Raw genomic sequence first — 12,568 nt, forward strand, 5'->3', positions numbered from 1 at the left:
GGCAGAGCAGATTCATTGGGCTGAATGGCCTGTTTCTTGTGATTTTGTGAATCCTAAGGTTTGGGTGACATCTCTTACTGTTTTATTTTTGTTTTTCATTCTTATAATGGCTTCTTTGACTTCCATTGGCACAACTCTGATCCTCATGTTGACTCCAAAGATGATCAAAAGCTTTGAAGCAAGCCTAGCTGCACCAATGAAGCAATTAAACAGACCTGAGTACTCACAAACACCTGTGAAGCTAAATGTCCCAAACATCATGGTGCCCTGAAATGGGGGAAAAATGTATAAAAATTGCTGTAATTCTACATATTCAAACCAAAACATATACAAATAACATTGAATAAAATCTGGAATGAGCACTTTAATCACATGAATTGTTTGATTACATCATCTCCATCAGACGCTTCTTCATGTCATTATCAGTATCTCTCACTCGTCATCATTCTCCCTCCTGTACCCACATCAATTCCATTGTCACCTTCACATTCACATTTCTACCACACTTATGACACGGCATGATTGGCGTAGCGGTTAGTGCAATGTCGTTACAGCGCCAACGATCAGGATTTGGGTTCGAATCCCATGCTGTCTTTAAGGAGTTTGTATGTTCTCCCTGTGTCTGCGTGGGTTTTCCCCAGGGTTTCTGGTTTCCTCCCACTGTTCAAAACATACCGGGGGGGAGTGTCGGTTAATTGTGTGTAAATTGGGCGGCACGGACTCGTGGGCCAAAATGGCCTGTTACCGTGCTGTAAGTCTAAATTTAAGTTCTAAAATACCTAAACATCACTTTTTTTGTTTTTACATATCAGACAGCAATGATAAAAATGAGCCCAGATAGAAATATATTTAAAATAATATTTTTAATTATTAAAAAACAAAAATATAATACTACCTAATTTAACTAACTTATCTAAGCTTATCTACTGATAGGTGTGTGTGTGTGTGTGTGTGTGTGTGTGTGTGTGTGTGTGTGTGTGTGTGTGTGTGTGTGTGTGTGTGTGTGTGTGTGTGTGTGTGTGTGTGCGTGTGTGTGTGCGTGTGTGTGTGCGTGTGTGTGTGTGTGTGTGTGTGTGTGTGTGCGTGTGTGTGCATGTGCGTGTAGACACCATTCTCAAAACGCAGTTCAAAGTTCAGTTTCAGAAATTGAGTGATGACACATAGGCTTGAAATTGTTGCGACATGTAGGTTTTCCAGTAGATGAGACACACAGGTTTTCAGTGAAATTAAACACCCAACCCTTAGATGAAATTAGCAGTTCATGAAGTGGGTGAAAGAAATCAGGGGTGACAGAATGTTTGTAACTCAAAACCCTTGTTGAGGTACTTCCAATGAAATGCCCTTTTTAGACGAATGCCAACCAAAACTCCCCTCTTCTTTGGCATAGGGGACATGAAGCAAATGATGCTCACAAAGTTTCCAGAACCCTTTTCGGGGATCAACTGAACTCAAGCGACTCTCACTCTGGTCACCATCCAAGCGCAGCATTTCTTCTGCAAGTAGAACCCTTTTTGTGGGTCAGCCAAACAAAAGTGACCTTCACTCTTTTGGTCACGAAGTAGTCTTCTCTTTCCTCTATAATTAATGGAAATAAGTCAAATAGGTTGCCAACATAGTCATCCTTTTATAACTGCTGTGGTGGCCTGAAAGAAAGAGGTTATATCTGGAAAACCCTAAGGGGGAAAGTTTCATCAGTAAGACACTGGAGTGGCTGATTAAAAAGGAATCAGTTGTGGATGCCCTGGAACAACAAATCTCTTTCTCTGAAAACCAACAAGAACCTTACTAAGCAGTAACTTTCAAGCACCAAAGCCTTGTGAACTTTATAAATGTTAAATTCTGTGAACAGTATAAGAATTGCCTGCAACCAGTGAACTTGGAGGAATGAAAAGTGAGAATGGACTGTGAATCAAAGAACTTTTCTGAACTTACACACACACACACGTTTCGCTTAGAATTAGAAGGGTATTAAGTTAGGTTAGTTAATTCAATAGTGATAAGTTAAAGTGTGCTTCTGTTTCCATGTTTCTTCTTTGGCTTGGCTCGCGGATGAAGATTTATGGAGGGGTAATGTCCATGTCAGCTGCAGGCTCGTTTGTGGCTGACAAGTCCGATGCGGGACAGGCAGACACAGTTGCAGCGGTTGCAAGGGAAAATTGGTTGGTTGGGGTTGGGTGTTGGATTTTTCCTCCTTTGTCTTTTGTCAGTGAGGTGGGCTCTGCAGTCTTCTTCAAAGGAGGTTGCTGCCCGCCAAATTGTGAGGCGCCAAGATGCACGGCTTGAGGCGATATCTGCCCATTGGCGGTGGTCAATGTGGCAGGCATCAAGAGATTTCTTTAGGCAGTCCTTATACCTCTTCTTTGGTGCACCTCTGTCACGGTGGCCAGTGGAGAGCTCGCCATATAACATGATCTTGGGAAGGCGATGGTCCTCCATTCTGGAGACATGACCTACCCAGCACAGTTGGATCTTCAGCAGCATGGATTCAATGCTGTCGGCCTCTGCCATCTCGAGTACTTCGATGTTAGGGATGAAGTCGCTGCAATGAATGTTGAGGATGGAGCGGAGATAACGCTGGTGGAAGCGTTCTAGGAGCCGTAGGTGATGCCGGTAGAGGACCCATGATTCGGAACCGAACAGGAGTGTGGGTATGACAACGGCTCTGTATATGCTAATCTTTGTGAGGTTTTTCAGTTGGTTGTTTTTCCACTCTTTTGTGTAGTCTTCCAAAGGCGCTATTTGCCTTGGCAAGTCTGTTGTCTATCTCGTTGTCGATCCTTGCATCCGATGAAATGGTGCAGCCGAGATAGGTAAACTGGTTGACCGTTTTGAGTTTTGTGTGCCCGATGGAGATGTGGGGGGGCTGGTAGTCATGGTGGGGAGCTGGCTGATGGAGGACCTCAGTTTTCTTCAGGCTGACTTCCAGGCCAAACATTTTGGCAGTTTCCGCAAAGCAGGACGTCAAGCGCTGAAGAGCTGGTTCTGAATGGGCAACTAAAGTGGCATTGTCTGCAAAGAGTAGTTCACGGACAAGTTGCTCTTGTGTCTTGGTGTGAGCTTTCAGGCACCTCAGATTGAAGAGACTGCCATCCGTGCGGTGCCGGATATAAACAGCGTCTTCATTGTTGAGGTTTTCATGGCTTGGTTCAGCATCATGCTGAAGAAGATTGAAAAGAGGGTTGGTGCGACAACGCAGCCTTGCTTCACGCCATTGTTAATGGAGAAGGGTTCAGAGAGCTCATTTCTGTATCTGACCCGACCTTGTTGGTTTTCATGCTGTTGGATAACCATGTTGAGGAACTTTGGGGGGCATCCAATGCGCTCTAGTATTTCCTGCTCACGGTGTCGAAGGCTTTGGTGAGGTCAACAAAGGTGATGTAGAGTCCTTTGTTTTGTTCTCTGCACTTTTCTTGGAGCTGTCTGAGGGCAAAGACCATGTCAGTAGTTCCTCTGTTTGCGCGAAAGCCGCACTGTGATTCTGGGAGAACATTCTCGGCGACACTAGGTATTATTCTATTTAGGAGAATCCTAGCGAAGATTTTGCCTGCAATGGAGAGCAGCGTGATTCCCCTGTAGTTTGAGCAGTCTGATTTCTCACCTTTGTTTTTGTACAGGGTGATGATGATGGCATACTTAAAAGCAACTTTTGTTTAAATAACCATTTGTCTTGGTGAATGTCTATTGCTGCTGGGTTTTGGGGTCTTCTGGGATCATAGCATTTCCATTTGTATTCTTTGAAGTGATGACTAGGAATGGGTCTCCCATTCTGTATCCCTCTGGGGCAGGGGTAGTTTTTCTGGGTAAGGGTCAGGCAGGCACCCATCACTTTCCGCATCTTTAAGAGGGCAAGGCAGGGTTTGTTGCTACGGTAGTGGAAAAATTGGATAACATCATGGAGCTGAAATGTTGGTGTTTGTCAAACCCCAAGGGTTAAAACCCAGTTCGAGGTGAAAGAATGAATAGAAGGAAGAGGGGGCTTTGCTCGTCTATACCTACATTCAACAAAAAGTGAGATCATTTGGCCCATCACTCCTTGGAGAAGGGATAACCTGTGGACTAGGCAGCACGGTCAGCGTAGGAGTTATAATATTAGAGCTTCAGCAAGACCGGTTCGAATCCGCCACTCGCTGTAAGAAGTTTGTACATTCTCCCTGTGTCCATGGGGGTTTCCTCCAGGTCCTCCTGTTTCTTCTCACTCTCAAAAAACATTCAGGATTTGTTAGTAAACTGGTGTATTTGGGCAGCACGGGTTGTGGGCCAGAAGGGTCTGTTACTGTGCTGTATCTCTAAATTTAAAATATATATATAAATATTAAATCCCAGCACGTCTGAGGATAAAGAATGGTGTTGGAGCTGGACGACTTGCCCATCTTGCCATTCCTCTTTCTCAGTCCTCATGAGGTGGGGTGAGACAAGAACTAGAGGGTTCATGGTGTAAGGTGAGATGTTTGAAGCAATATTAGGGGGAACGTCTTCACACAAAGAACAGTGAGTGTGGAATAAGCTGCCAGCTAAATTGATAAATGTAGGCATTTTGACATTTCAGAATAGTTTGGATAGATCCACATTTGGGAGGGGTACGGAAGGATCATTTCTGGTGGTAGGATCACAGAACGAGCCAGAATAATAGTTTGGCATGGACTAGATGCAGCAAAGAGCCTATTTCTGTGCTGTAGAGTTCAATGGTTCCACAATCATTCCTTGGGCCTGAGGACATTAATGTAGATGCTGCAGGATGTGTGGACTGTTTCAAGGATTTTCTGCTCTCAATACCACTCCTTTAGCTGCACTCCCAGAAGGAGATGGAGGGAGAGGCTCATCCCTCTGGCTATTAGTTCCCCTTGTCATGAGTGTAAGAAATATAGAGAGCTGTGAGGTGGGAAGGTCTAAGATTGATGTTGGAGTACGTTTACAATAGTCAACACCACATCATGGGTGGAGAGGCCTGTGCTGTACTGGAGAGCTCTATGTTAAAAGTCGCTGCTGCTCTCATGCATGGCTCAACCTGAACATTTGCTGCCTGGAAATCTGTGGGAGAAAAGCTTGTTTGTCTCTTTCCATGAAATAACCTCACCCTGTGAAGAATGAAAATGAGGCCTCCTCTTATCTGCCAGGACCAAGCACGGAGCGGGGTGTTATCTAATAATCCTTACTTCAGCCTCCATCCTGCCAGAGCCTCTCACGGTGATCCAAAGTGTCATGGCAATCGACACCCTGGGGATGTGGTTGCTATGGAAACCTTTCTGACAAGCAGCTGTAGCTCAAAGAGCTAGAACAAGGGAATTGAGAATGTCCCCGTGGCTATGAGTGTGTGTGGAGGAAAAGGGGTTGCACCATCAATAAATACATTTCCTGATGGAAATTAAATGTCTGCCACTCCAAGCATACACCTCTGTAGCTGTAAATTGAAATGTCAGCGAGGAGCTGATTAGAGGACCAAGTCAATGATGAAGCCTTCAATTGGTCCAATCGGACGTCGATGCTGAAGAGATTGATGCTGAGAGCTTGTTAGTGTAAGGGAAATGGATTACCAGTTGAATACTTGGGTGAAGCAGCGCAAATTGGAGTTGGAGTATACTTTCCTCTGGTGTTGAACTGTAATAGACTGAGCATAAGCATAGAACTTAGACAGACAGTGCAGACGGCTTCTCCAATTTCCGTTAACCCCTTCCTCCAAATCTTTCCCTATAACCTCTGTCTCCTTTGCTCCACACCTCCCCCTTCCCTCTATAATCACAAATCTACCCTCTCCATTACCTCGGCTTTTCCTCTTATGCTCTCACCTGTACCTTGCAATGACCTCTTAGCTCGTGCTCCTCCCACCATCCCTTCCTCCCTCCTCTCTTCACCACTCCTCCTCTCCCACTCCTCACCTTCTTATTCAGGCACCTACCTGTTGTCGCTTAAACCAAAGGAAGGGCCCAGGCCCGAAACATTGCTCACCCTTTACTTCCTCTGGATGTTGCGTGACCTGCTGAGGTTCTCTTGCGCATTCATGCATTGCACTTGACCCCAGAACCTGCAGACTTTCTTGTTTAACACCTGAAGCACGATCAATTAACCAAAAGAGCTGAAGTTATTGGAACTGAAGGCTTTTATTAACGAGAGATGGACAGCATCCCTTGAGTTGCTGGCTCACACTGACCCGGACTTGAACTGGGAGCAGGGTTGTGACATGACAACCTTTATGGGGAATAAAGGAGAGGAGTCATGAGCTGGCCAGTGAGAGCAGGGTCAAACATATAAGGTCATGGCATTTATATACACAAGTGGTTTCACCACAACACCAAGAGTACTTTTCCATTTCTAAAAATACCAAAAGTAAACAAAATAAAATCTCAAGCTTTAAAGTTTGGCAAATGCTTGGAAAGCTCTCTAAAAATAGAAATAAAAAAAATTACTCCTGATTCTGTTTTTTCCATTGCAAGAGCCTTGTGAAACCAGCTCAGAAATCTGGCATTTCACCACAGCTGGACATTATTGTTGGAAAACAATTAGTGGCTGGTCACAGAACAGACAGTAATCAAACTCCCATGATCAGAGTCTCACATATTGTACTACATGCACCAAACATAATCAAGTCACAGCACAGAAAGTAAAAGAGAAAAGTTATTGGCATGAATTACATTTAAAGAATTTCAATGCCTCTGTATTTCTCAGAAGAAACACTGTTATTAACTTTTATTTTCATACTTTGACCAGGCCTTTCCACCACTCAAAAATTTTCCCTTAAATAACCAATCCCTCTTGGAACTCCCTGGGTCTTTGGACCTCTTTGCGTTTAGTGCCTCCTGTCATTCTGCTTTCTGTCATTTTTATGTTGCAGACTCAGGTTGGTTCGCATCTGGCAAGCATTCATTTTCAAATCCTCGTCCCTATGTTCACGTCCGTCCACAACTTGACTCCTTACCTGTCCGTGCGCCCAGCTCAAACACTAGAGTTAGCACAAGGCTATTACCGTGCCAGCAACCCAACTCGAATCTGCCACTACCTCTCAGGAATTTGTGCCTTTTTCTCCCCGTGACCTGCGTGGGCTTTCCAATTTCCACCCTCCCTCCAAAAACATATGCGTTGGTAGATTTATTGGGTGTCACTGTGAGGCGCGGATTTAAGTGGTCAGAAGCTGCTTCTACCATACAACATTGCCTTCCTTCTAGCTTATCCTGTGTGTACAAGTGTACCTCGCTTTATGAAACTAGAGCGTTTCTATGAAACCTTTTGTAAGCCAAAATGGCATAAAACGAAGACACCTTCACTACCATTGAAGGCTATTTTTGTAAAAGCAAAAACCCATTCAAATTTCTTTCGGATAACGAACACAGGTTTCTTCCTAAAACGGATTTTAATAGAGCAAGTATTCATAAAATAGGGTTAGGGTTAGAGTAACTCTAACTTTAACCCCAACACCAGTGCCTGACAGTGTGGCCAGCTGTCCTGAGATTCCCCAACAGAGCTGAGTGTTAGAACTTGTGTGAAGCCTCTTCCATGACATCCCTTGGGGCATTTTACCACCTCATATATTGTTGCCTTTGTGGTTAGATTTCCTGTATTCCTTCCTGCTGTTTGTTCATAAGAGCAAAAAAGAAGAGGAGCAGGCCATGCATAACTGCTCAACCTTTCGCAGAGATCATGGCTGAGCTGTAACCTCAAGGCTACCATCCAGCACTAAAGCCAGTATGGCTTACCCAAGAACAAGCTAGACAGAGGCGGTTATTAGCCATTTGGACCCATAGCATGTTCTGAAAATTCAGTAAGGTCATGGCCAATCCAGTTTTGCACTTGGCACCATGTTTCTAGCCAGCCGCACAGACCTTGATTTAGATATCTACATACGTCCTTGGCCACTGACTCTGACTCTGCAGCTCTGTGGGGTGGGGTGGGGGGGAAGAGAAGCTATCTCATTGAATCCATTGGAAAGGAGCAACACTTTAATATATAAAGTACAGAGTTCAACAAGAATGTCTGATGATGCTGAAGTCAATTGCAACACACAAAGGTGTGGAGATATTCAGCAGGTAACAGAGCATTCCATAGGAAGTAAAGGGGAACCAATATTTTAGCCCTGGGACCTTCATCACAGTACACCAGGAGTGGTCTTGTCACTGATCACAGTACACCAGGAGTGGTCTCACCACTGATCACAGTACACCAGGGGTGGTCTCACCACTGATCACAGTACACCAGGAGTGGTCTCGTCACTGATCACAGTACACCAGGAGTGGTCTCGCACTGATCACAGTACACCAGGAGTGGTCTCGTCACTGATCACAGTACACCAGGGGTGGTCTCGTCACTGATCACAGTACACCAGGAGTGGTCTCACCACTGATCACAGTACACCAGGGGTGGTCTCACCACTGATCACAGTACACCAGGGGTGGTCTCGTCACTGATCACAGTACACCAGGAGTGGTCTCATCACTGATCACAGTACATCAGGGGTGGTCTCGTCACTGATCACAGTACACCAGGAGTGGTCTCGTCACTGATCACAGTACACCAGGAGTGGTCTCACCACTGATCACAGTACACCAGGGGTGGTCTCACCACTGATCACAGTACACCAGGGGTGGTCTCACCACTGATCACAGTACACCAGGAGTGGTCTCGTCATTGATCACAGTACACCAGGAGTGGTCTCATCACTGATCACAGTACACCAGGGGTGGTCTCACCACTGATCACAGTACACCAGGGGTGGTCTCACCACTGATCACAGTACACCAGGAGTGGTCTCGTCACTGATCACAGTACACCAGGGGTGGTCTCACCACTGATCACAGTACACCAGGGGTGGTCTAACCACTGATCACAGTACACCAGGGGTGGTCTCACCACTGATCACAGTACACCAGGAGTGGTCTCGTCACTGATCACAGTACACCAGGAGTGGTCTCGTCACTGATCACAGTACACCAGGAGTGGTCTCATCACTGATCACAGTACACCAGGGGTGGTCTCACCACTGATCACAGTACACCAGGGGTGGTCTCACCACTGATCACAGTACACCAGGAGTGGTCTCGTCACTGATCACAGTACACCAGGAGTGGTCTCATCACTGATCACAGTACACCAGGGGTGGTCTCACCACTGATCACAGTACACCAGGGGTGGTCTCACCACTGATCACAGTACACCAGGAGTGGTCTCGTCACTGATCACAGTACACCAGGAGTGGTCTCGTCACTGATCACAGTACACCAGGGGTGGTCTCACCACTGATCACAGTACACCAGGGGTGGTCTCACCACTGATCACAGTACACCAGGAGTGGTCTCGTCACTGATCACAGTACACCAGGAGTGGTCTCATCACTGATCACAGTACATCAGGGGTGGTCTCGTCACTGATCACAGTACACCAGGAATGGTCTTGTCACTGATCACAGTACACCAGGGGTGGTCTCACCACTGATCACAGTACACCAGGAGTGGTCTCGTCACTGATCACAGTACACCAGGAGTGGTCTCGTCACTGATCACAGTACACCAGGGGTGGTCTCGTCACTGATCACAGTACACCAGGAGTGGTCTCGTCACTGATCACAGTACTCCAGGAGTGGTCTCGTCACTGATCACAGTACACCAGGAGTGGTCTCGTCACCGATCACAGTACACCAGGAGTGGTCTCGTCACTGATCACAGTACACCAGGGGTGGTCTTGTCACTGATCACAGTACACCAGGAGTGGTCTCGTCACTGATCACAGTACACCAGGAGTGGTCTCGTCACTGATCACAGTACACCAGGGGTGGTCTCACCACTGATCACAGTACACCAGGAGTGGTCTCGTCACTGATCACAGTACACCAGGGGTGGTCTCACCACTGATCACAGTACACCAGGGGTGGTCTCGTCACTGATCACAGTACACCAGGAGTGGTCTCGTCACTGATCACAGTACACCAGGGGTGGTCTCGTCACTGATCACAGTACACCAGGAGTGGTCTCGTCACTGATCACAGTACTCCAGGAGTGGTCTCGTCACTGATCACAGTACACCAAGAGTGGTCTCGTCACTGATCACAGTACACCAGGAGTGGTCTCGTCACTGATCACAGTACACCAGGGGTGGTCTCGTCACTGATCACAGTACACCAGGAGTGGTCTCGTCACTGATCACAGTACACCAGGGGTGGTCTCACCACTGATCACAGTACACCAGGGGTGGTCTCACCACTGATCACAGTACCCCAGGGGTGGTCTCACCACTGATCACAGTACCCCAGGGGTGGTCTCGTCACTGATCACAGTACACCAGGAGTGGTCTCGTCACTGATCACAGTACTCCAGGAGTGGTCTCGTCACTGATCACAGTACACCAGGAGTGGTCTCATCACTGATCACAGTACACCAGGAGTGGTCTCGTCACTGATCACAGTACACCAGGGATGGTCTCGTTACTGATCACAGTACACCAGAAGTGGTCTCGTCACTGATCACAGTACACCAGGGGTGGTCTCACCACTGATCACAGTAATCCAGGAGTGGTCTCGTCACTGATCACAGTACACCAGGAGTGGTCTCGTCACTGATCACAGTACACCAGGAGTGGTCTCGTCACTGATCACAGTACACCAGGGTGGTCTCGTCACTGATCACAGTACACCAGGAGTGGTCTCGTCACTGATCACAGTACACCAGGGGTGGTCTCACCACTGATCACAGTACTCCAGGAGTGGTCTCGTCACTGATCACAGTACACCAGAAGTGGTCTCGTCACTGATCACAGTACACCAGGAGTGGTCTCGTCACTGATCACAGTACACCAGGGGTGGTCTCGTCACTGATCACAGTACACCAGGAGTGGTCTCGTCACTGATCACAGTACACCAGGAGTGGTCTCACCACTGAGCGCCATACTCCAGGAGTGGTTCCTTCACTGATCACAGTACACCAGGAGTGGTCTCACTACTGATCACAGTACACCAGGAGTGGTCTCACTACTGATCACAGTACTCCGGGAGTGGTCTCGTCACTGATCACAGTACTCCAGGAGTGGTCTCACCACTGATCACAGTACTCCGGGAGAGGTCTCACCACTGATCACAGTAGTCTCACCACTGATCATAGTACACCAGGAGTGGTCTCACCACTGATCACAGTACTCCTGGAGTGGTCTCACCACTGAGCGCAATAGTCCGGGAGTGGTTCCATCACTGAGAGCAGTACTCCAGGAGTGGTTCTCAACATTGCACCTCTGAATTTCTGAATGTTTGATCCCTAACGCTTCAGGATAGAGAATTCCAGAGAGTACCGGCCATCTGGAGTGAAGATTTCTGTGCTGTCAACCCAGTCTATTTTTGTCCTGTCATGGCCCAGTAATGCTAACAATTTATTACTTATATTACATGCATATGCAACCTCATAAGGTGTGTAACATGTCAGTGCAACAATGCATTGTGCAGTCACCAGATGTATACTGGATATCCTGTCTATCTTGAAAATGGTCTCAGTACCTTTGTGATCCCAGCTTTGGACAAACAGCAGGGGTCCTGTCGACTGCTTGTAAATTTGAAGGAATGCTGTCAAATCCCATAATACCTCACAGCTCGTCAGTTTGTCACTCTGTAACATAATTATTAATTCTGGAGTAAATTAACTACTGCCTGAAGAAGGATCTGGACACACATCAGTCGGATTTTCATCACAACAGGTCAACAACATCTCGTTGGCCCTCCGCTCTGTGTTAGATGACCGAGACCACAGGAACACCTTACTAGGCTGTTGTTCATAGGCTATAGCACCATCCTACCAACAAAACCCATACTAAGCAAAAAAGACCTGGGACTTTCTCTGGCCTTCTGTATCTGGATCCTAAATTTCCACATTGACAGACACCAAACATCACCTCCTCCTCTCTGACCCTCGACACAAAGGCACCTCGGGGCTGCGTGCTGAATTCCCCACTTTATTCCCTGTACCCCCATGACTGCATAGCCAGATTCGGCTTGAATTCAATCCATAAATTTATGATTGACATTATTATTATTGGCAAAAATACAGAAACTATTGAGCCAGAAAACAGAATGGAGATTAAGAACCTGGCTGGGTGGTGCTAGAACAGGAATCCTGCTCTCTACATCTCCAAGACTAAGGAGCTTATTGTGGGCTTCAGGAAGGAGAGACCAAGGGAGCAGGTCTTCTGTCCGCTTTGGTGGGTCAGAGACGGAGATGGTTAATTATAATCAGGTTCCTGGGAGTCCACTCTCCTGGAGCCAGCACATCAAGGCCTTCATGAAGAAGGCATCCCAATGCCTCTATTGTTTAAGGTGATTTAGTGTGTTGTTGAATAACTCTATCAACCCTCTGAAGGTATCACAGCCTGGTTTAGAACCATAAAACCTTAGAACATTACAGCACAGAAACAGGTCCTTCAGCCCTTCTAGTCTGTGCCAAATTATTATTTTGCCTAGTGCCACAGACCTGCATCCAGTCCATATCTCTCCCTTCCCCTCCCATCCATGTACTTGTCCAAATCTTTCTCAAATTTTAAAATGAGCCCACTCTCACCACTTCAGGTGGCAGCTCGTTCCACACTCCCACCATTCTCTGTGTGAAGAAGT

The 12,568-nt window shown here is 46.7% G+C and overlaps 2 long non-coding RNA genes across 3 annotated transcripts; both read right to left on the minus strand.

Moving 5' to 3' along the window:
• Nucleotides 1-339: 339 nt before the first annotated feature.
• LOC138751276 (uncharacterized) lies at nucleotides 340-11,334 on the minus strand. 2 transcript variants are annotated; one of them, XR_011349794.1, is made up of 3 exons: nucleotides 11,260-11,334; nucleotides 5,944-6,183; nucleotides 340-660 (listed from the first exon to the last, which is right to left on the minus strand). It is a non-coding gene; the product is annotated as an uncharacterized lncRNA (long non-coding RNA). The 2 variants fall into 2 exon arrangements; XR_011349796.1 differs by having other exon boundaries at nucleotides 5,894-6,183.
• LOC138751279 (uncharacterized) lies at nucleotides 935-5,568 on the minus strand. Its single transcript, XR_011349798.1, has 2 exons — nucleotides 5,075-5,568; nucleotides 935-1,575 (listed from the first exon to the last, which is right to left on the minus strand). It is a non-coding gene; the product is annotated as an uncharacterized lncRNA (long non-coding RNA).
• Nucleotides 11,335-12,568: the final 1,234 nt, after the last annotated feature.

This window comes from Narcine bancroftii, chromosome 1 (genome assembly GCF_036971445.1).
Source record: "Narcine bancroftii isolate sNarBan1 chromosome 1, sNarBan1.hap1, whole genome shotgun sequence".
NCBI classification, from domain to species: Eukaryota; Metazoa; Chordata; class Chondrichthyes; order Torpediniformes; family Narcinidae; genus Narcine; species Narcine bancroftii.